Source organism: Balearica regulorum, chromosome 2 (genome assembly GCF_011004875.1).
Source record: "Balearica regulorum gibbericeps isolate bBalReg1 chromosome 2, bBalReg1.pri, whole genome shotgun sequence".
Taxonomy (NCBI): domain Eukaryota; kingdom Metazoa; phylum Chordata; class Aves; order Gruiformes; family Gruidae; genus Balearica; species Balearica regulorum.
Genome location: NC_046185.1, coordinates 111,128,683 through 111,154,009, shown reverse-complemented (window position 1 = coordinate 111,154,009; position 25,327 = coordinate 111,128,683). Strand labels below are relative to the sequence as shown.

The 25,327-nt window shown below is 41.5% G+C and overlaps 1 long non-coding RNA gene across 1 annotated transcript; it reads right to left on the bottom strand.

Annotated features, from left to right (window-relative positions):
* Window positions 1-2,075: 2,075 nt before the first annotated feature.
* Window positions 2,076-17,822, bottom strand: LOC142600498 (uncharacterized). The gene is made up of 3 exons (XR_012834008.1): window positions 17,562-17,822; window positions 15,221-15,444; window positions 2,076-4,117 (listed from the first exon to the last, which is right to left on the bottom strand). It is a non-coding gene; the product is annotated as an uncharacterized LOC142600498 (long non-coding RNA).
* Window positions 17,823-25,327: the final 7,505 nt, after the last annotated feature.

Sequence of the window (25,327 nt, the reverse complement as noted above, 5' to 3'; positions counted from 1 at the left end):
TAAAGATGGTGGGCTACCAGCAATCTTATGGTTGGGTGCTGTGCTGGATTGTGTTCAGGATTTCACCACCAAAAAGCCTCTCTTGGATGTTTAACAGACATCAACCATGCAAAATATTGATAGAGAGCCTTAGTAGCATATGGCATCCATATTGTATGTTTTTGTGATAGCAACAACTTCAGAAGCAGAAAACAGTCCCCCTTCATACAAATAAATTTTTTTTCCACCACTGATATATTTGCAATCTCTCCACAGACTTGCAGGCCCAAACAATTTACTCTCTAACCCTCCTACAATTTGCAGAAACGCTTTGCACACTATTATTCCCATAACCCTTTGAGAAGCTGAACATTAATTTAGGTCATGGGTACAGAGGAATTTCAACTGCCTTATTCATTAGTAGTGGCAAAGACTCATTTTCTCTAAAAACATCTTGACAACTAAATCTACTGGAAAAATATACTTACCTTCCTGTAAAATAGTACTTTTTTTAAAAACCATTTCAATGAATTAATCTGCTCTGTGAGGGTTAGAGACCTTACTCTGAAGGCACTTTTGTTTTTAAATTGAGGGCTTTCAGTCTGTGCTTGATGGACCTATATTCTATGAGGTCTAAGTCGAAAAAAATAAGTTATTTCATATGTGCTACTCAGCAATCTATGTATGCAAAAGTTTATAATAGGAAACATGTGAATCTGATAACCCAAAGAGTAAAACCTACTGATTTATGCCATCAACTGGAAGTGTTAGTACAACTTACAAATCAATGCAATCGCATTAGCCCCTGCCACATCAGCGATAGTTTATCGGTAGTTCAGACAGCACAGCCTCTGTCAAGTCATTCCATAATCACCATCTTGTGTGTTAATACTAGGTGAGAACAGGATAACAGGCAATGGGGAAGAGAGACAAATCGGCAACAAAGGCAGTGTCCCAGAGAGGATGTCCTCTCTGGCCAAATCTCAGCTGCTATCAGAACTGAGGAGGAAGGTGATGGTGCCACAGCACACGATCTTCAAGGAAGAAGCATTCCCATTTCATTCCTTAGGTAAATTGTGATCTGTCAAGTTTGTTATCATACTAAACTGCAGCTATTTTGTTACCTTGATCTCCTGCTCCCTTCCCCAACCCCAGGGCATTTGCTGGCTTTGTTCCACGTGTCACAGCAGTTATACCAGGAGTGCTCCTGGCACAGTGACTCTCCTCTTTACCCACTGAGTAAACTTACACCGTAGAGCACCACAGACCTGCCTGTCTCAAAGGGGATCTACAAGAACAACCTAAGAGGAGCAATAAATAATATCTTCCTTGCTAAAAAGACTCTTTTTCAAAGCTACTCAATCAAATATAACCAAATAACTGTATGAAGTATTAGCACAACCTTAGAGAGTTTCTACTAAGGGAAAGAGAAAGAACGCCTCTTTTTTCAGCAGTCTTACTCATTATTCACAGAGTCACATTGAAGGAATACAGTGCAGTCCCTCACACAAGCTGGTCTGCACGCACAGCTTCATCCAGAAGCACGTGGCCATGTTACCCCGAGATCCAACACAGGCTGTTACACTCATCTGAACTCAGTAATTACGGCAGGTCTTCCTGCGCCCTCCTAGTACTGCAGTACGTTATACGGTGCAAGCACACTCAGGGCATCCCCTACCTCACAGGCCAAATTTTGCTCCTGGACCTGGACTGGTAGATTCCAGTATGCTTAGATGAACTGTGCCAGTGGGGAATTTAAACTTTGTTATACCTGTTTTCTCCAAATCTCCATTTGAGAACAATTCCTTGTTTTCACTTCAAAGTGGCACGTTCCACACAAAACCTGTTGCCTCCTTGCATCTATTGAAGCTGGAAGAAGCATTACTTACACCAAACGGACAAAACTTGGGCATTTTACATCCCCTCCATTTCAGCGTGAAGTTCACGTTAAATGATGCAATTCCCATTTGGGGCTGGACAAGTTTCTCCCTGCAACTAGCTGCTAAACAATGACACTTCTCCCACTGCAATTGAAAAATCAAAGCTGGTGCACAGATCACGCAGAAACACATCTGAATTTCACAAAGCCCTTCCCTGGCACCTGTTGGATACAGGACCCAGAGGCTGATGAAGGAAATATCAGTGACTCAGTCTTGAATTTTTGCGCATGTATTTGCATCTCCTATTAAAAACATCCAAAAGAAATTCCCAATCATTCTGAGGGTTGCATTTCTTAAACAAAAAAATCGAGAACAAGAAAGAGAATATAAAATGTGAAGCAATTGTTACCTTACAGATAAGTACCCTGGGGAGAGCTGTTACCCCACCAACAGAATTTCAAATTTAAATACCAGTATTTCTATGCATTTGTTGTTTGGATGTTTGGAGGGGAAAGGTTAATAGAAAACTGACTGAAGTTTGCCCCTTTTGCCTCACGGTGAACAAAAAATACCACTGCCTGTCATCTTCTGTGTCTGGCTAATCACAGGCATCCAAGTATCAGGTAATAAACTGCAATAAATTATGAAGTTAGCTTAAAATCCACCTGATTTCCTAGACTCCAAGCACAATAAATGTAAGTGGGATTGTCTGGATATTTCCATTTTCAACTCTTGTTCTTTTGACATCTAGAGTTCTTAACTTTTCAAGTTGCTCTCTGCAAGGCTGAGGACTAGCCATTTCTTTAGTAGATCTGGATATCTAAAAAGCCAGCTTCCTATGGGTCCAAAAGCTGCATTACTGCTCAGTTAAGCTGTATACAACTATTGCTATATCTAGGGTTGCGCATTTTTGCATTACAGAGACCTGTGATCCTGCAAAGATTTATCATAACCCCCCAGTTCACTTCAAGCACTCTAAATGGTTTGACTGAATTTCTCATCAGAGGATTTGTCACAGGGCATAAATTCAGTCTCTGCGGGAGCAGCATCAGGGAGCAGCATGAGCAGGGCTGTGCCATGAGCGGAGACGAGCCAGGAGCCACGTGTGACCCGGCACAGGCCGTGCCGTCACTGACAGGGTGCAGTCCCGCAGGGTCTGAACATGGGGCAGAGCCAGGTGGTCATAGCAATGAATCCCATCAACAGCCTCACACAAGGCAAAATAGTTATAATCAGCCAGTTCCAAGGTCCACCCAGCAGACAAGGGCGAGAGGTAATACTGGAGACAGGACTACAACATGGATCCGTCCAGAGGGCACAGTCAAAGATAGACGTGGCATAGCATAGCTCAGGCAAGGACTGCATGCCGAGCCCTGAGCTGAAACAGTGCTCCTGGGCAGAGGGTAGAAGCTGGTCAGGGCTAGTGAGGCTCATCAGTGCCCAAAGGACCCTGACAGCCATAGGCTTCGGAGGAGAAGCTCAGGCACAGTTCAGACCCCCTGAAAATGAAAGAAAATGCTGCCATTGACTTCTGTGAGGTCAGGATCCACTTGACGTCTTTCTTTTCCAGGTCCTGTGACGTGCACCTCAAATGCCCCTGGGTCACATATCAAATAAATAGATAAGAGTGATAAAAGTTAACCAAAGCCATGCAACACTCAAAGCACTGCATAGTCACAGCTGTTAAGGATATTAGCACTGTATCAACCACTAACAAAATAAAAATTGCTATTGTGTTTCTGGCCGGCACTGGAAGGTTTTGAAGCTTTTTTCTAAGGCTAGCTGCCAACAGTGCCATGGGAGCACTAACACGCTGCCATTTCATTTCAAGGCTAATACTGAAATATAGTAAAATTCTGCATTTATACAGAGCTATAAAGGCCAAAGAAAAGATTCCTCTTGCTTTTGGCAAGTTTTGGATCAAGTAGCATATGCATCATTTTCATGTGCGAGAGTGATGTTGCCCTCTGGTGGGTAACTCACACCCAGAGCAAAGCCTTTGCTCTTGAGAGTCTCGGCAGATTCAAGCAGAAGCAGCCCACATTTTTTGATACTAGAATCTTTGCAAATACCAGGTGATTTAGCTTTGCTGCACCTCGAGGAGGCAGGAGTACAGTGTTAGCCTCTTTTTACAAGGGAAGAGACAGGAGTTACAGGAAGGATGCAGTTTCAGTCCTCATCTCTTTGTGGAATACGGCCCATCAACTTTCCAGTGCAGAATCAGCCCCATCCAACTTTTCCAAGGTCATGTAGAAAATCTGTAGGAAAGTTAAATAAAAAGAAAGACAAAAAGGGGGGGGAAAGAGAGAGAGACTCTAAAGTTAAAACCACAAGACTGAAAGAAAAAAACAATCCCTCAAATAGCTACATTTAGTCCTTAAAACCTCTAGATACCAATTACATCGTGCCGGCTATGTCTACATTAATTCTCACCTATATTCATTTATTTGTTTTTCCTCCTTTCATGGAATCAGATTTAATTTTTCTTAAGTAACAGATAAATTACTAGTGTCTGTATTATCAGCACCCTATTAAGAGCAGGGATCCAGCTCGATGCCACTGGGACGTTGTAACATTCCTATCTCATCAGCGATCAGACTAAGGTCTAGGGAGTGAAATTTATCAAATCCCATTGTACAGTGTATCTGGAAGGATGATAAACATGATTAAAATTCATTTCACCAACACAGTTGCTCATATGTATTTGATGTCCTTTTCCTTGGAATGGTTAGACAAATTGCACAGTTCCCTAAAATGAAATTCAGTCTTGGATTTTATACAACGTGCCCTGATAATACAAATCAATATTTTGACAAAACACATTTTTGCCTGAAGTTGAAGTATAATGTGTAATGAAATACATTTAAGTACTTTATAATTCATCCTGAGAGCACAATGCATTTGACCAAATGTCATACATCATTCCATAGAAAACTAGATGGCATATATAATCTATACTCCTTTAAGAAGCAACTGCATCGAGAGAGTGCACAATTAAACACTTAATATTCAGAAAACATTTCAAATTAAGGATCTGTGTGTAATCTCTTAAAGATATGCATTGTTCTGCACAATTCACCTGCAAGTTCACAGTTTTTTCTCAAGTGCAATATCGTGTTCTCAAATTACTTTCATTTTTAAGACAGAGTACATTATCTTCTGCGTGTCAACTTGCTTTTGCCATGGACCCCACAAAGCTTGTTTACATATATAGTATAAGGGGAGCCAAAAAACCCCCCAAAGCTTCTGTGGGCCTTTCATGTGCTGTGTGACTCTTGTCCAATATCTGTAACAAATGAGGTGGTTTCCTCTGGAATTTCCATATCCTAGACCCATTTGGGTATTCACTCTCCAAGAGCTCTCTCACTAAGGAGCACATAGCAAAAACTTCACAGGCAGCTGTGGCACAGACAGAAATTTAAACGTTGGTAACTTAACACGTGCCAGTGCCTAAATCCAGTGCGGCCCAAAGGCATCAAGAACATTTAGGAGCCCGATTCTCCTTCATTTCACAGGGACACATGACAGCTTGTCTATCTTAATGGGTCTTGGCATCAGTACTATCTGCATGGTCAGGTAAATATATGAGTAGGGATTTAGCCTTTGACTGAAATATGAGCCAGATGAGGTCATATTTAATGCGAAGACTCAGTAACTCACCAATACACGAAATAAAACAAGCCGTGCATTTTGCTTATTAAGGTTTACTCCATGTAATAACTTGTCTTATTGCAGTCTCATTTACTGCTTTCTTGGCCAAAATAGCCTGGCTGTTAGTCTTTACAAGGAGTTTATCAGAATTCAAGACCTAAGTGCCCAGACCATGATCATTACACATGAATTGTTTTCACCAAGGCCAAGACACGAGCATGTTCAGCCGGTACACAAAGATCTGTTGCTAAAACATTTCCCACTCAAAATGTGATTGTTCTCCAGTTAAGAAGTAATCACTGAAAAGCAAAATCCTACAGATGACACACTGAGTTTTATGTTCACAGAAGGTTAATGTATTTTCCATCCACAGCGGAACTGTAATTTATAGGCAAAAATTCAGCCCTGGTGTAAGCAAGTGCAATTCTTATTGATCTCAATAGGAGATGCACTCATTTATAGCGGGCTGGTTTTGGAGTCATGTCTGTTTAGTACTAGAATGAATAATATTATAAGACAGGGCATAGGTTCGGTATGTGTTGAAAGCTTTTGCATGTGAATATTAAAATAGCCTGTCTCCACAATAGCAACTATTTTGGGCTGGAGAACACAACACGTGCCAATCTGAGTTGCATAATGCTTTGCGTATCTCGGGGTTCGCTACTCTGAATAGTTCCATACTGAATGGCTGCTTAATCTCTCCGGTACAGTTACTGTATAGATCCTCTATCTAACAGCACGATGCAGCAGTTTGCTCAATAGATGAGCCCTGTATTCACTCTCAAAAGCACAAGCCAGCCTGGAGAGACTGAGGCAGAGCTTCGCTTGAAGAGCACTGTGGCTTATGCTATTTTGGTATGAGTTTAAAGAAAAACACTCACAGTTTTTACACATTTGGTTTTCATTTGTTTGAAACAGTTTTGTAGCCTCATAAAAAGACCTACAGTTTCATAAAAGGAAGTTAACTGGTTGTCTGTGGGCAGTAGGAGACTTTTTCATTTATTACTGGGTTATTTTAAGGGCATTAACTGCAGTCAGCCCATGAGCTCTGTTATAGAACTGATTTGATTTAGGTTTTTTTTTTTTTAATTACACTGTGTTTTATTAAAAAAAAACCACCAAATATCAGTGTGAAAATAGTGGATCTGCAGCCTTTTTTATTACACTGCTCTGGCCTGGAAGGCAGAGCACTGCTTGTGAACTGGCCTGTAAGCCCTTGCATTGTCCACTGCTGAGCTGCCTCCTGGCTGGCAGCAAATGTACCCAACAGGAACAGAGGTTCAGCGCTGGTGTTCCCATTCAAGCTCTCCTTCCAGCAGCAGGAAGGTATCTAATTTACCAACATGCTTTCACCTTCCAACAGAAAGAAATCTGACAGCCTGATCTCACCTTCTAGCCCTCAGACCCAAGGGGAAAGCAATTTGACTGTCTAACCTTGTGTTTTGGCAGGGGAGAAGAAGGGAAGTAACCTGTCCACTACTGCCTTCCCACTGATAATGTACAGACCTCAGGATGGCTGTAACTTACCCAATTAGCCATGGTGCCTACCATTCTCAAAATATACTGCAAAGACTTTTCTGAAACGGATGATCAGCACACAACTCAGCAGTAAAACACATGTGTTTTTCTAAAGCTCAAGGAAACACACATATACCGTGGTCTAAATATGTTTACATTAATGTCTTCTTCAAGACAACTCAAACAAGCCACTGTGCATAAGCATAAAACACTGGCAGCTACCACTCACCTCATAGGTTTAATCCAGGATAACAAATATATTGAAAGCTTAATTTCCAAGAACCTAGTCTATTCCTTCCTTTTTTAATTAGACTTTTCCATATAATGTATACTATCTCAATAAATTTGCTTTACAGTTATGACTAGAGTGGCTAATGTTGAGCTGTATTAATTCAACTGTACATCAAGGGACAAATTAAGATGTGCACATAGTCCGAATAAGTAGAGTAACAGCCCTGGGAAGGTATATGAAAAGCTGAATGCTTTGCTCAAGCCCACAAAGAAGAGAAAGAGAAGAGACAAAAGGAAAGAGGAAAGAGAGAAAAATAAGAGGAAAGAGGAAAAAGAGAATAGGAAAAATAAATTAAGGCAAAGCCGCCCAGGGTCTCTTTAACAGGGAGTTTAGCCACTGAATCCAGTCACGGTTCTTTTTGCTCCTGCCTAATACAATGCATCTTTTGGTGCTGCTTTCTCAAATCCTGTCCTATCAGGCAGCGTCACTGTCACATCTTCTCTCAGTAACATCCAAGGAAGCTAAAGGGATTTAGTTCCTAAGCAGAACTTGTGCCTTTGAGTCACACTGGAGTTAAGTCTGGAGGAGACTGTAGTAATGTGGGAGAATTATACAAACCCTGGAGCTATTCTCAGCTATATCTAGATGTTTACAAAATAAAGCAATTTTGAAGTCTAGATTTTACCCTGGACTATGGGAGGCAGTGGAGAGGGTCAGAAAGAACAGGAGAGAAACATTTTAGATGAGAAATTGAAGACCCGTTTGCCTTAGTTTTGACTGACAATTCTTTTTTTAATGAGAAGTTACTCTAGCTAAGTAAAGGGGCAGAAGGCATATGAAACTCATACCCCAAATCTGAGACCCCTGTCGAGTGAACAAGCAACTATAAGGCATATTAGCCTTAATATTTCTGTGGAGGGGGGAAAAAAAAAAAGTAAAAACATAAGCGACAGAGGACTCTTAGTTGCTTACCAGAGGGATGGACCTTAAATCTACTCTAACTTGTCTAGTACACCCAGGGTGATAGGACAAGCAGTAAACTCGAGAGACCTGCAAATGAATATTAGCCTAGTGCCAAAATCTCAGCAGCTGGAAATTGATGCAACAAGGGCAATCAGCACTTCTGGACACTTGGGGCTGTTACAGGTAAGTTAAAAAGTGAGCACAGCAGACATTACAAATAGTACACACAGTATCAAAAAAGGTCATTTGGCTTCAATATACTACAGATTGGTCTTGCTTAGACCTGATTACTCATCATGTGGATCTGAGGGAGATTCCTGTATAGTCTGTTATACTAAAGGCCCTGCTCCTTGTCCCATCAAAGACAACTGCAAACTTCACTGACTTCAGCCAAGCAAAAGCAAGGTTGATAGCTACAGGCTTCCTTAAAGCATGGGAAGGTTCTGCTGTGAGTGAAAAATCAGGGCTTGCTGTATGATATACTGAGCATGGGACAAAAAGATGTTTTGCTTTGCAGGATAATGGAAGCCCTTCTTTTATAGGAACCGAGTTCCATATCTGTTCTGCCCAGCCAGAGTTTTAAAAAAAATCTCACACATGCATGTCAGCTATTGAATGATGTTGTTTAAAGCTAGAAACTGTGAGCTGTTAGTCTTTAAAGAATACACAGACAGGCAAGAAATTCCACCAAGTGATTTATAAGCAGGTGGAAGAGAAAGTGGAAACTTCTGTGAATCTTGGTCGTGATCCAGTTCAGAGCCTTATTTTGATGGAGGGCTCCCTCTTCTGGATTTTGATTGAAGCATACTTCCAAAATTCCAAACCGGTTTATTTTTTCCAATGCAATTGAAAGGTGTTTTCAACTAGAAAAAGCATCAGGGAGAGAGCCTCTATGTGCTCTCATAGCCCAACAGTCCCTGTGCTGCATACGCACTGCGGGGATCTGGGCTTTGGGCAGCACGTCCGACTGCACCTGCCCCACAGACCAGACAGAGATAACAAGAGCTGCCACTGAGTCTTTAGGTTTTAATTTGCATATTTAAGTTAATAGATGTCCCAGGCACAAGGGGGAGGGTTTACTTTAGCTTATGATTCTTTATTTTTCTTGCTTTCTAAATGCAAGTTTTGGAGAATTACGTCATTAAGAAATAGCCTTAGTTGCGACAATTCCTGGGAACTCTACTTCTGGACAAGAACATTTTCAAGATAAGCAGCTCAAAAAGTAAAATATATATTTGGCTGGAAGTTCTCCAGTGACAGGAAAAATAGCCTTTTAGTCCTTTATACAAATCAAAATAGTCTTACATGAAAAAATCCTCCCTAATCTGTGGGGAATTTCCTCCCCCATAGGAATTCTTTCTGAAAACAGACACTTCCTGAATGGCAGGTGGGACTGCTAGAAACTGAAACTGCATCTTTGAATAATTTACATTTCTTAAGGAGAACAACCTTTTCAGGCAGAAACCTGCTTCAATGAACATTTTCCTTCAATACAGCCAGAATTTAATACCCCAGTGCAAATACATCTGTAAGACTATGACTGTGGATTATTATCATGGCCAGAGGGGAATTCATTGTTTCAGAATAGGACAAGAATGCAAGCGAAACTGAAGATAGAAGTATCAATAATCCATATTGCTCTGTGGCCTGAGAAGGAGTCACATCTCTCTGATTTTAGAGAGTGACCGTAACTGTGTTTTGTTTAAATCCAATTTGAAGTAAACAGTTCAAATTCAGCAACTACAGACACTATAATGAAGGATGTGACAAAAACTGTACATCCTTTTATCAGAGATTCACACACACTTCTTCCAGATATAATATTGCAAGCCTTTGCCTTCTAATGTTGTTACTGCCCACAAGACAGCATTCACCTAGACCAACTATTCCCTGGCTTCTTTTCCTGCAGATTAGCAAATAGCAATCAGCCCTGCCAACACCTGGGTCAATGAGATCTGCAGGCTGTTTACTGGGAGCTCCCAGACCCACCTGCAGGCCCTCTGTCCTGCTTTGACCTCAGCCAGCAGCTAAGCACCATGCAGCCGCTCACCCAGCAGGATGTGGGGGAAGAGAATTGGAAGGGGAGAAGTGACAAAACTCATGGGTTGAGATAAGAACAGTTTAATAACTGAAAATAATAATTAATAATAATCATAATAAGCAAAATAACAAAGAGAGAAATAAAAGCCAAGAAAGTGATGCAAATGAAAAACAAGTACTCACCACCAACCAACTGATGCCCAGCCAGTCCTTGAGCAGCAGCCCTCTGGCCAACTTTCACCTAACTTTATGTGCTGAGCATGACGTCAGTTGGTATGGAATATCCCTTTGATCAGTTGGGGTCAGCTGTCCCGGCTGTGTCCCCTCCCAGCTTCTTGTGCACCCCCAGCCTACTTACTGGTGGGGTGAGGTGAGAAGCAGCAAAGGCCTTGGCTCTGTGTAAGCACTGCTCAGCAGTAATGAAAACATCCCTGAGTTATATCAACTCTGTCTTCAGCACAAATCCAAAGCACAGCCCCATACCAGCTACTGCGAAGAAAATTAACTCTACCCCAGCCAAAACCAGCACACCCTCAGACCTCACTCTGGCAACCACCAACTCAAAATGCCCCTGCTTGCGCCAGATGCCTCCCTGTCCTAGGTGCTCTGCAGCCACATCAAAAGAAAGAGTGCCAATCCCAACAGGTTTGTCATTTGAGAGATGGGATATATAAAGTGTATGAGGAAAAATGCTTAATGCCAAGCAGCGGAGTGGATGGAAAGCCAGGAACAGAGCATGGGCTTCTTGGGAATAGGCTCAGTGCTCTCTGCAGAGCCACAGCCCTTAAATTGAGGCCACAGTCACAGAAGGGGTTATAAAAAGGCATCCAATGGAACACAGCTACCTCAAGCTTAAGCAGAAATACATATTTTGGGTAAGAGGTCCCCACAATTTCCAGCATCAAAAAGAAAAAAAAAAGAAAAAAAACAGCCAAGAACTGTAAGCCAAGTTCCTAACTTCTAACTAATGTCATCACTATTAATAAAAATATTGGTGGCTCATTTTTTCCCCTTCTGCTGAACAGCTATAACTCTGGAAGGAATTACCCTGTAGGTTTTGGGGTGGGTTTTTTACTGTTATTATCATAATAATGTGGAAGAAGGAGAAAATTTGTGCTGTATACTAATTTCCCATTAGTTAACTTTGCCAGGAGAAAGATCACAGCAGATTTTGGCCAGTGTTGTAAGAATAGGGCTCTTGATTCTGAGACAGTAATTAAAAAAATAAATAAATGTCCTACTGTTTTCTTACTACAGTGTTGCAAAGTTTGTAGTATATTTAAAAAAGTTCATTTTTAGACTTATATAACTAGGTGGTGTTACAGCAGTATTTTTGAGCAACCAAAAAAGTTTTTAGTCCCTTCCAATGCACCCTGATTTATCTTTAGTAAGGCTTTGTGTTCGTCTTTCCTTGGAGCAGAGTTGCACAATGCTAACAACCTTCACCAGGGTTTTGGGCTGCAGTCCTCCCATGCTTAAGCGTATCTGCCTGGGACATGCAGACCCTGCAGTGGGCTCCCTCCAGAGCAATGACAACTTTAACCATTTGATAAGCTCTGTGACACACAGTATTTTTTTTTTTTTAAATCCTATTAAAAACAATAGAACAAACTAAATGGGCATCAGTCACATGTTTAACTCTCCCACAGAGAAAATCTGAGAGGACTATTTGCATTTGCTTTCTCTCAGGTCATCTGCCTCCATCAGTGTCTCAGGTCAGCCTGTTTGCTGGCAATGCTGGGAATTCACACCTCGAGATAGGAATCAAGGCAGTTGTTAATATTCAGTAGTCCTCTCTGCTGGTAATTCCAACTTCTGACCAAACTTAGTTCATGACAACAAACAAAGTTTTCAAAAATAATACCCATCCTACATCACCTCTCTGGGGAGCTATTGTGCTGCTTTCCTCCTGCCCTTCCCCACAAATGGCCAAGGTACTGACATGAGAAAATTCCACACCATATTCATTAAATTGTTACCACTCAGGGTTTTTATCATCCTGAAACACAGGAGCTCCATTCTGTCACACAGACAAAAACCTCATTCAAGAAAACAGTATGGGGGGGTTGCTGGCAAAAAGCTTCAGGCTGCAAGAAGAGTTGTTGAGCTGTCCCTTATTCCTTGCAAGGTTCCCATTAGCTGTGAGAACCTGTGCCAGGGATAGGCTGTTATTCCTTCCCAGATCCTCCTACCTCCCTATGGCTATTAATGGTGATGTCCATTCCCATGCTGCCCCTGGGTGGGCTCTCACTTATTCCCCTACCGTCCTTACAACACTTACTTTCTTCATTTCTTCGGTTGTGCCCTCCTATGATAACCCTTACTAATAGTTCCTAATTTCCCATGCTGCTTCTCCTCCACTCCCACCATCACCACCACCACCTCCTGGTCCCCACTGGTCTGTGGCTATATCCTCTCTGGTCTTTCTTCATTTACTTCAGCAGGGTAAAGCAGGGCAGAGCAGGGCAGGGCACTGGGACAACAGAAAGCCAGAGATCTGGGAAGACTTTGCCGCCTTTTATGCCTTGTATACCCAGCATCATCTAAAGACAAAGGCCAAGCCATCAAGTAGCATCTACCACCATCTGCATCCACAGCACAAGGGCTGTTGTGGCCCCAGAGCATCATAGCAATGTCATTGCTTCAGCTTGGTAACAAAGGTAGTTACTTGGAAATTTTTTTTTCTAATTTATGCTATAAAATATGAAAAAATATTAGCCAATTTGTAGCTTTTTTTTTTCCTTATTCAAAATGGATGCCAGTGCCACAGGAGCTTAAGAGTTGCTTCAAATTATTCACAAGAGGAAATAAAACTGGCTTTCACTTACTGCAATCCTATGGCCAGCAACAGAGCTGCTATTTTATAGTCCGGGAGCAAACCTAAGACATAGGTGGGACACAGAAACTGACGGGAACAACCCTGACCCTGCAAAATAGTAGAGTGCAGGGATAACAGGACACTGGGGAACAGGAGGCCAATTTAATGGGGATATGGGAATCAAATGGGGTGGGAGGTAGAAACAGTAAGCAGCCAGCACAACAGCTGCATGTTAAAAAGTGTATATGAGGCTTGAGCATAACCCTGAGAGCATCCACCTCTAAAACAAAAAAAATTAAAACCAAGGCAAAACATGGGATTTTTGAAGGTCTGAGTTATGATCTCTGGACACAGAAAATTAGTCATCCTACAGTCATGTACTGCACATACCATCCTCACTAGATCAGGTATCCACACGGTACAAGCTATCATGAAAATAGGATTGGTTTTAGTTAACAGATTCCTTTGTGATCGAGGGAGTAGGAGGTCAGCATCAACCTGACTTTCCCCACTGTCTTTCATTGGGCCTCAGCCAACACAGAACTCACTTAGCAATTTGCCTCCAACACAGCAAAGAAAACTGAAAGATAAAAAGCCATGGACTACCATATGATCTTCAGGAGGGGGGGTAAAAAGGCACAGAAAAACGCAATGAGATTTGTTAAGATTCCTAAGCGACATTCTTCAGCTCATGGTTTTAGGAACTTGAAACAAACAATGCACATTCAGTCCATGGACAAAACCCAGGCACAGGAGAAATATCCGGAGTCACAAAACATAAAATTTTGGAGACACGTGCATTTTCCATTTCAGACATCAACCTTGGAAAGCACTGGGCAGAAATCTCAGTAGCAGGGTCGAACATGGAAATGTGCTTTCATTTCCCTCAGAGGAGTACCTCTAAATCTGGAGATAAGGGCTAACTCTTTCATCCCTGCTGTGATCTTGGCTTTCCAAAACCCTTCTGCTGCTTGCAGCAATTGAACTAGTTTCCAAAAAAACCCGCATGCTCTCTCTCTCTCTTTTCTACAGTTGATGTATTGGTACAGTTGACTAATGGATGAATCCAGCATTCAACACCAGACCTGATCCCAGAAGAGGTGCTTGGCCTCTCTTACTGCGTACAAGAAGTTTCCCTCACTGAACTGCCCTTTGCTCATATGTGTGTACATTAAGGACGAGTTCAGCCAGGGACCTCAGTATGCTCTATAGTAGCTAATAAGATTGAACTTACTGTTCTCAACCCTTGCCTGGTGGCACAGCTGGTGATGCTACCCTTTAATTCCCATTATAATGGAGAGAAAGCAAAATTTCCTAGACAAGGTGTGAAATGGAGAAGGTTCACCAGGACATTAATCGTCTGTAGTTACCCTTAATTCCTTTAAGGCAGCCTGCATCAATTCTGCTAACCATGCAAAATCTTGAGATACTGTCCCTGCAACCATTTCTGGCTACTCTGCTACTTTCTGCCACCCTGCTGAAAGCCCTTTGGGACACCGAGGCCAGGCCATCTCCTCTGAACTGTGTTTCAATATCCCTGGTTACCTCAGAGTCAGGCTTTGAGGTGGGAGTATTGACTTAGTGCTTAGAACAGAGATATTCACTCTCTACCATCGCTTTTATTCCCCCATCGCTTTTATTTATATAAAATTATTTTATTAATTTTATTTTATTATGTACCTGGTATAGTAAATAATGAAGCAGAAAATGTCTCCAGCTTCCATTTTTCTTCATCATCTCTGTTTTGTGCCTTTCAGCTTTAAAACCAGCTTGTGGGAATGCTTCTGGACATCTGTCATACATCTGGGCAGACATAATTATTACATTCAAATATTACTGTGGACATTGCATAGTCTTTATGAAGTGGCAGATCTATTTTTTGCATAGATTTTCCTGTGCAATGTTTATACAAGTCCGCTGAGCCACATGGCTACATAAGTCTCCTGCTTCATCCAGAGCCCATGATGGACTGCTGAACTAGAGAAAGGCTATTTGGTTTTACCACTGTTATTCAGTTTGTGGTATTAAAAGCACACCTTTCCTCCTGCTGATCTAAGCACAGAATTATGAATCCTAACAGGCTTTTCTGCAGTACTCATCACTCCTTTGTGGGAGTCCTCCAGCACATCGTGAACTTACCTAACATACTTGCAACGTGCGTGTTCATCTCTCAGTTCCACAGCTGAGAAATAGGGAGATGTTGAAAATGTACAAATTATCACAGAAGTCCGGAGTTGTGCGTACTGGATACGAAGGATAGAACCCTTTGAATTCAAGTGCTTCTTTAAATGCGCTTTGTGTGGATCAGCCCCCAAAGGTACCTTTGGCAGAGGCCAGGAAAGAATCTTAGTTCCTGCCAATTGCTACAAGAAATTAAACAAATTTCATACAGGTTCCAAAGAACAAAATTATTATTTATCCCCCTCTTCCCATCATGTAACAAATGAGGTTGATATCTCACAGTAAAAAGAACACATATCATGTATTTAAATGATAGCATTACGATCAGGAGTGAAAGTAAAGTTGCAAGGATAAATTCTGACATCTCATAACTTTTGACTTTGCATACATATTAATGTTTTATGAACACGATTTTCTATTTATAAGTTTCCTACAAAATGAGCAAGCCAAAAATGCCAAAGCTTCCTTATGTGGCATCACACCAGTGCCTATGAAGGCACAAAATTCAGATGCCCCACAAGCCACTCTCACTTGAGCTACCCAAGGGAGAGAGCAGCACTAAGGAATCACCTCCTGCTAGTGCTACAGGAGGATGAGACTGTGAGTTTCTCAACCATTTCCAAAAGTGAAAGGTAGGAGTTCTGGGTTCTGCCCTGGGTACTAATCCAAGAGTTCACAGATCTCCTACTGGGGGTCTCCCACCATCCAGTTCAGCTGTTCCACCGGGTTACCTCCAACCTGTCCCTGTCTCAGTCCTTTCTGAGATGGGGACACAGATTATTTTTCTGGGGGTGGAGGTCTTTTATTTGCCAATCCATACTCTTTTCTTTGACATTTTTCCCAGTTCTGATCCCAATTTCTCCTCCAAACATTCAGTCAAATGCTCTCAGTTCACCTCCCTGCACCCCCAGCAGATGAAATCAAAAGATGGATGCAAAAGGTATATCAGTGAATCTCTGACTTGAGGGAAGAGTGAAGTTCCTTAGTTCTGCTCACATAACCATGAGATATTTCAGCAACAGCAAAGGTAAGGGCTGGGATTTGGGCACCTTCTGGAAAGCCAAACAGGGAATGAACTGTAGACCAAAAACCCCACAGTAAAAACAGTTTCTAATAAACCTGGAAGGGGAAGGACAGAAAGTCTCCACTGCTTTGGATAAATCAGATGCTTACAAATCATATAAGAACTACAAGTGCCCTAGGATATCACCCAAACATTTATCTTAATGTTTTCATGGCTGGCTGCTGCCCCTTTGGCAGATGCAGTCTCTGTCCTGCCTGTGTGCTCCCACCACCTCGTTGGCACTGGCAGTGTTTAGTTCCCTGAATAGTTTCGGTAGAGGATCAGACAGCCTTGTGCCAAGGCAAGGGTAGAAACATGCCTGTGATGATGGGAAGCAGGGGAAGCAGGACTGCCCCTTTTGGGAGCACCTTCCTGTGGTATCTGCTTACAAACATGCTATCAGACCAAAACCTGAGTTCCATTACAGTGCCCGAGTGCTTGGGATATATTTTGTGAAACCAATAATGTAGGATTATTTCGAACTATATTTTATGGAGATTTAAAATGGGGCTTCTAGAGCTCTACTATAATGGAAACTGTGATTAAAGCCCCCCAAGAAGTCCTACTCCCAAAACTTCAGTTCCATTTCCTAATTGGTTACCAAGCTCAGCCTCTCTAGAGGTCAGCACAATAAGAAATAATTAAAAAAAATAAATAAAAATCTTTGTTTGACTGGTCTGTGTATACAGTGGACTTCAATGAGAAATGCTGGAACAACCTTACTGTTGGTAAATTTTCACAGAAAAAAAATACATATAGTTTTTTTAACGTAACATGAAAAAAGATTGGAGGGATGGTGTCATAATTCCCATTATATGACATTGTAAAGGAAGTGACATTTGTAAAACATTTGTTTGTAGACATTAATTAATAGTGCCTATACTGTCCTGTTTGTGACTTTTTCTGTTGAAATACTGGTGCCATTAACACAGAACTTGTCAAGGAGTCAGATCCTGAAGCCCTTATTCCCTTTTGTTTTGCTCACATTCAGGGATATTTCCCAATGAATTTTTCAAGTTCCAAGAATTTTGTTTGAGCATAATCACAGCAAATTATGTAACAAATTCCCCTCTACCCCTGTTCATAAAAGATTCAGTAAAACTAAAATAGTATCCATGTTTTGGCCCCAAAAGAACAGGTCCGAGTATAGACAAGGAAGTCTTCCTGTAGAGCTGCAAGAAGAAAAAAAAAAAAAAAATCTAAGAGTTTAACTGATTAAATATTTGTGTGACAAACCTGACTTTATGGGGCACTCCAGATCTCCCATTGATGTCAGCGAAGCAGGCAAAGCTGCTAGGCTGGGACTCTCCAGAAGCCAACGCTGTGCACAAGTTTTGCTTCAGTATTCATTTGTTCTACAAATCTGTTGAAAATGTCTGGAGTTTTCCACTTCCCCTGGTACTTTTGAGGAAGAAAAAAGAGATTCATAATTTTCCAGCACAGAAAGGATTCACAAGATTTTAAGCATGTAAAGTAATTGATGTTGTCCAAAAAATGGTAGAATTCAGGGAAACACACAAACTACACTCCAGCTCTGAGTGCAGGCTACAGCTAGCTACGGTACTTAGTTCCTAATCAAGAGATTGCTAACAAATCATAACAGATGTAGCCAGGACTGCCAAGTTTGAACCTTAAGTGCCAAGGCTGAGCCATGGCATATTGACTCATCGTGTTACCTAAAGTATCATCCTTCTAAACAGCTTTAGATTGTCTTTTATGTTCGTGTGACCAAGTGTAACGGAGTATCAGTAGAGCAAATGCAAACAGCACGGTCTTCCATTAAAGCAATCACATACCCAGATGCAAAATCCAGGACTCTGAGACCTCATGCGAATCTAAGAGTCCCTGGGGAACCTGGGTTTGATGAGAAATACATATAAATATTATAATCTGTGACAGATATAATCTTGCTCCAATATTTTCCACTTTATTTAAAAGGAAAGCTACCTATTTTGCTCAGTCCGACAGTCTGGAAGTTACAAAGATAAAAGGACCTCTCAGCATGAACAGGCTGCAAAATGTATTTGGAAATAAATTCGTAATGACAATTGGCATTAAAGAATTTATTTTCAAATACATTTTGCAGCCTGTTCATGCTGAGGGGTGCTTTTATCTTTTGAAGTGGATGCTGCTAGGCTGAGCAGAGATGAAGTTTCCTCTTAACTCTTTCAGTACCACACAAACAGCAGGATCCATCAGGATTTTTTTTAATCGAGTACTTATACCTGCATAAGGCAAACTTTGCATTACAGGTACTTGATTTCTAGTCTCAAGAAAGGAAGCAGATAACCACAGCTCTCCTAGCCGATCATCTGACACCTACTTTTATGTCCAAGAGTATTTCTTCCTTAATATAGTCCCTTAATGCTTTTTCTCAACAGAAATCCTGATTGCTATGCTAACAGTGCCTTTCTGGTTAGCCACAAATCACGACAGCTTTACCAAGTAGCCAGCGTACAGCCAGAATTTCCGCATGTCCCCGGTGGGAGTCAGCATCTTGCGTTACAAATAGCTCCTTTGTTGACAAAGGAAAGGTGAGCTCTGCCTCCATTTCTGGCATCCCTTCTGCTTTGCCTGCCTCAGTCTTCCTTGCAACTCAGTCGCTTTTAAAGTCACAAGATAAACTCAGCTTGCTGCTGAATGGTGTAGTCCATCCTCCGCACCTCTGTCTTCTACATTCATTACTCTCCTTTCTGCTTGGATAATCACACAGCTGCACAATGAGCCAGGATGGGAAACAAATGCAGCAGAAATCAACCTGTTTTGAGTCCTTTTTCAGCAAAATAATTCCCCGGCTTGTCTGACTGCATAGCCAGACAAATGTCAGAGGGAAAATTAGAGGGTGGGAACAAGAAGTAAGGCATAGGGATGTGCTGGAGACCTATGTGCAGCATTGCAAATTTATGTTGGATTTAAAAAGTAACTGCATAACCGCAGACTAAAATACAGGTAGAAGCTTCAATATGAAACTCTAAGAGCCTAAAGAAAGTTGGGATGTGGACAAATATACATCACCTGGGAGTATTAACCACTAGAGGTTGTGCTGTGATGCAAATCTGTCCATTATTTCCATTCCTGATCTCGTACTGTTAAATAAGGAAACTGGACATAAACAAACAATGGAGAACAAGAAAGGCCTAGAGAGAGAGACACCCTTCTCAAAGTCACTGGTGTTTAGATCAGGCTGTAAAATGTAATCCTGCCTCTGAAAACTCCATTTCACTTCCTGTGTGGGCAGAACGAGGAGAAAGGGAAATCATTTGAAGACAAATAGTAAAAATTATGAGAGGAAGAACTTCTGAAATATTCATTTTTGCCCAGCTTGCTCTGTCTTAGGGGGCATGGGGGGTGGAGAAGTCTCAAGAGATATATCTAGAAGATATTTTTTGGATTACTGCATCCAGCCCCCAGTTATCCCCATCAGTTATCATCAGTTATCATCCCATCATAATGCCTTTCATAACCTAGCATGTCTCATCATAAAAAACATTTGTTCTTTTCGTTCACTATTCCCCTCTGAAGGCTCTTGCAAAATTGTCCTCCTTTTCCCTTTTCCAGTCTGTATGTACTCAAAGCTTTTTGTCCCTGTGACACCACCTAAAACAGCTCTTCAACTTCTGTGACACCACCTAAAACAGCTCTTCAACTGCAGCATTTACCTTCCTGACGTGCCCATGGCTGGCAAAACAGGTTACCTCCTGCCCTGTATTTGTTAGGCTGAACAAGCCTACCTCTCCTAGCCCCTTCTCACAAGATGGACTCTTCAGCCCCATGATTTACCAGGACAATCAGGAACTGAGGGAGCTGGTCTGGGAAGGCTGTACGTCAGGAGCGGGTTACCCCAGTGCTCAGACAGAAAGACTCTTCCAGGGAGCCAACGGGGTGCAGGCTGGCAGGAAACCACGCCGGCTGCCCAGCCTCTCTCCCCGGTTCCTATCAATCAAATGTTTTGACACAGTAGTACAGCAACTGTTTGACACAGTAGTACAATGTTCAGTACACTGAACATTGAATGTTTCAGTGCTGGCATATTAATATTTTCCAGCAGGACACTGTTCCACAAAGATTTAAAAATGTCTTAATCCCAAAGGGAAGTCAGAAAAGAGGGAGTGAAATTTATGAGCTCTACAATCCACCTCTACTGATGGTAGCAAATAGTAACAGAAGCATTTAAAGAATCAAGACAGACAAAACCAATACCTACATTTAAGGCAGGAAAAAGCAAGGACAATCCCACTGAAAGCCTTATGCCTATCCGGGCCAAAGCCAGAGTGAAACAGACTTCAACAAAGTACAGAACCTACTGTTGCCTTAGCATGGCCTTTTTGGTAAGTATCCCCAAGGAGATATCATTGACTTCTTTACTGAAACATCCCTCCTCTCCCCCCCAAAAAAAAATATTTCTTGAAATTATAGTACAAATCAGGGCAGTGATTTGAAGATGGATGACCTGCACCTTACAAAACATGCTGAGGAGGTGTCTCACTCATATGCTGATAGTAGCAAAGGTTTAAAGTAATCCTATTCTTCCGATGGGCTCACAATGGATGAAGAAGGTTTCACAAAACACATGAGTACATGCAAGCTATCCCTTTGACTGGTTAAACCTCAGAGTTGCTCTTATTGAAGTTAAGATGGCTTCCACAAGCTTTAGTATTACTAATTCTTAAAAAAGGGAAAACAATTCATAATAAAGCATGCTTCCCCAGTACAAGAAAGATCCTCCTGCACATGAAATCTATGACTTTATTACGCTACTCACAAACCATTTTTAAAACATACAGTGTACTTCTGAGCAACGTTTCTGTTCGTTCCTCTCATGAGCAGAAGTTATGTTCTTGCAGGCAATGTTGCTGTGCTATATTAATATTGCTGTGCTATATTAATATTGCCAGCACTTGGTGTGTCATACAAAACCTTAAAAATTACTGAGAGCTACAGAATCTTGAAGCATTTTGAAAAAGTGACAGAAGAAATTAATAAAATCATTTTGTATTGCATCTACCACATTTGACTGAGATGTTAGATTAGATGTTAGAAAGAAATCCTTCACTATGAGGGTGGTGAGGCACTGGAACAGGTTGCCCAGAGAGGTTGTGGAGGCCCCATCCCTGGAAGTGTTCAAGGCCAGGTTGGATGGGGCTTTGGGCAACCTGGTCTAGTGGAGGGTGTCCCTGGCCATGGCAGGGGGGTTGGAATTAGATGATCTTTGAGGTCCCTTCCAACCCAAACCATTCTATGATTCTATCTGTTCTCCATGGCTCCTGCAGAAGAGCTTAGGTGCCTCTGCTAAGTGCCCTCCCATTTTCTCAGAACCTGCTGGAATTAGGATACTACAGTGAACACCCTTTACACAGCAGGTGAGCTCTGGTATCTGTGCCGCTATGGCACTTGATTTTTCATAGATCCTTCCCTACACAAAGCACTCCATTTCAGAAAAGCTCCTAAAGGCAGCAGGAAGCCATGACATTATGGGGTCAAATATGCTGCTTGGTAAGACAAAGATCTCAATGGTTGAGCAGAGTCACATTATCTCTGAGTAAGCATTTTTGCCCTCTGGCAGAAAGTTGGGAGCCTGAAGTTTTACAGATAAGAAAATACTTCTATCCACTCCGTCCTGGTAAAGTTCAGGTGAGCTACCTCCCTCCTGACCTCTTTCAGATGACTCTCTATGCAAGGGAGACTAAAGCTGTCTTATGAAACAATGACAAACATGCATTTAGAAACCAGTGACAGGAGAAAAGGAAAGGCCGAATGATGCTGTTGGACGTGAAAGGACATGGAACAAGAATACAAAATAGAGCATGAAAATTATTGTGTTGATAAAAGCAGGAAAATTACCCAAGCCTGCATCTCCTAATAAACACACTACCAAATCGATGTATCAGCTAATCCCATTTGTCTGCCTTTCCCCAGCAGAATAGCACTGCAAACTGCACATCTGCTTTGCTGGTTCGTACTTTCCTGCCTGCTCTCAAATGCCAGTCCCCGACACTGTAACTATGGACAAGGCTGGGGTGGCATGAGCGTTTCCAGTAAAACAGTGAGGCTTAGGGGGAAGCCCCGAGTGCACTCCTGAGCTGTAACCCTGCGATCCACAGCTCCGTCTGGTGCTGCCGAGCCCACTAGTGCCAGAACCTGCACAGGAGCTCTTCTGAGACAACATTATCGTGTCTGGCCTAAAACTCCCACCATCAGCTCCATCTGGACTAATTACTGTCAATTTGTCCTTACACAGACAGAGAAAAGAGTAACTACAACCCACCATTTCAATTTATGTTTTTCCAGTAAGTTATGGAGCAACCAGATGAGATCAGCTAAGGTGACCAAGCAGATCACTGCCACTGACATGACTCTGTTCTTGGCCATGTGCTCCCACTGCTTCCCTACATCAACTCCAGTGCTCATCTGACTTCTACTGAGGTGTTTTAATTCTTCAGTCTAGCAGGAAAAGAAAGTTTTCTGCCACATCAGCAAGTTGAATCAGCTCCACAGGAGGCAGTTAAGCACCGCTGGTAACAGAAAAGAAAGCACAGGGACACGGAGCAGAAGAGTAGAGGGAATCAAGACTGTCTTTTTGGGTGGCATCTTTGTTTTGTTGGTTAAGTTGGTTGAATAATCTTTTATTATTTCACCCTGGTTCAATCCATGGAAGTTGCAACCCAATCTGATTTAAATTGTATCAAAATACACCTCTCAAAATTAAATAGAAGCTTCTGTAAAGGCTTTTATATCAGTTCAGACGTAAGAATTCCAACTGACATCCAAACTTAGATAGCCAAAATTAGAGTACCCCCCAATAAAGGGCAGGAAAAGTAAAGAATCACATTGCTTGATCTTTTACTTTTCTTCACTCCTTCAGTTGATACAATTAACAGGAAGTCAAAGTCAAGTGCTTAAGCAAAATGAAAACCTTCTGCAGAAGAATCAAGGGCTACATAGCTTCATATTGCTCCCAGCTTAGCATGTTCTTATAAATCAAAAGACAGCAGAAAATGCAAGGTATAAGCCATCTTCTCTGTCCTTACAGCTTTAGAGGAGTTGTATTTAGTTGTACAGCTTTAGAGAAAGTTGTAATGTTATTAGATTAATGTAATGAAAATACATTGGGTTACATTACCTAATGACTAGGTGTTACAGTACCTGGTTGTTAAACAGATAGCACACAATTCTCTTTGGAAATTGCATGAACCACTCCTAGGAGATAACCATTTAAGTAAAACAGAATCAGATCATTCTCTTCTACACATTGAAGTGGCTTAAAGCTGCCTTACTTGAGCAGTTGGATATTCTCCTTACACAGTGGACCTCTGGGTTGATTTAGCCAGTCAAACATCAAAGCCAGCTCTGAAATGTCTTTACAGAAGAAGACGCATAAAACAGGTGACTTCTGACAGCTTTTCTGCAAAGATCAACTCTCCATCTTGCTATTGGCCATGCACCATGGGATAATTTCTCAACAATTTCATTCATTTTTCCATCATTAGCTTATGGGAATCATTGTCATCAGATTTTAATAAGGCCAAATATGTAACAGGATTCCAAAAGCAATTGATGGTATTGGAGAGAATGAGACAAGCCAAATAACGTCTACAACGATCAGGAACAAACATAGGCCTTCCCAAACACCTCATTAATGATAGCTAGAAAGAAGGGCACTCTGTGGGCAAATCGTCCAATAACAGCTTACTACATGGCTTCTTTACCCTCCCTGTGAGAAAAGTGGACCTCAACTTTGTTTAGGACTCAAGTGAGGACAGCAGGACCTGTTTCTACTTTACTGTTCCTGAATTATTCTACTCTGAACTACAGACGTGGCCTACAAAGAACACACACCCCAAACACCAATTCCTTCAGGCCTACCACAGTTATCTTAACTTTCCATAACATCTTTCTCTCTCATGACCTCTTCCACCTCCTCTTCATGGCTCCCGCACACCACATCTCTGGAAAAATTCAGATAAATACCTTATTTTGAGAAACCCCTGAGATGCAGCAGGTTAACATTCATTCAGTCTTGGAGTCTTTTCTGTGCCTCAGTATCCCCAGCTGTGAAATGATAAAAACTTATTCACTTCTATAAATTACATTTGACTCCTGGGGAAAAAAGTGGCTGAGTCTGAAGTAGTGCTGAAAGTCTGGCCTGAATCACAAAACATTATTTCAAACAGTTATATTTAGAGCTTCTGATACTTAACTCAGCCTATCCTTATCTATATGCAAAAGATCCTGACTTTATATTGTTTCCCAGATTCTTCAGAAAAGAAACAAAACAAACAAACAAAAAAATAGCTCCATGAAGCTTGCTGGAATGTTAAGCACTAAGTACAGTCCACAAAACTCTTCTTCCTGTGGAATTTGAATCTGAAGAAACAGAATCTTTGACTTTCCTTTTCTCCCAAGCTAATCTCCATGAAAAAGAAGAAAAGCCTGCAAAATACAAATAAAGTACCTGAAGGGACACTACCACAGATCTTTTTCCCAAAACATAAATAGTTATATCTGACACAAGATACCCTAGGGCACTTACAACCCTCAGCTCACAAGAAAAGAATGAAGTAGTCTTAGTGTCATTCACCTTTCCAGAAAATCTGGTCCTTGCTGCTAACAAAAAAATAGCTTGTTTTTAAAACAGTAGTTTCTGTCTCATGTTGTGCAATCTAATCTCACAGGTCTCTAGCACTGAGTTTACTTCTGTAAATTAAACAATTTCCTAAATTACTTCCTTTGGTAAGATCGCAAAACTAAAAATTATTCTGCCTAAAAAGTATTCTGCAACACCTTAAAAAAACAAAACGCAATGGTATAAGAATTTGCTTATTGTTCAAACAGCTATGAAAATTACCAGCTACATTTGGGTTTAAGTGTTCTGCAGCAGTTTCAGATACCCACATTAGAATCAACATCTTTCCCTCCTCCACTGGTCCAACAAAGGACAGCAGTCAATATGTTTAACATAACCCGGACTGACCAAGGATCCACCTAGCCTAGTGCCCTGTTTG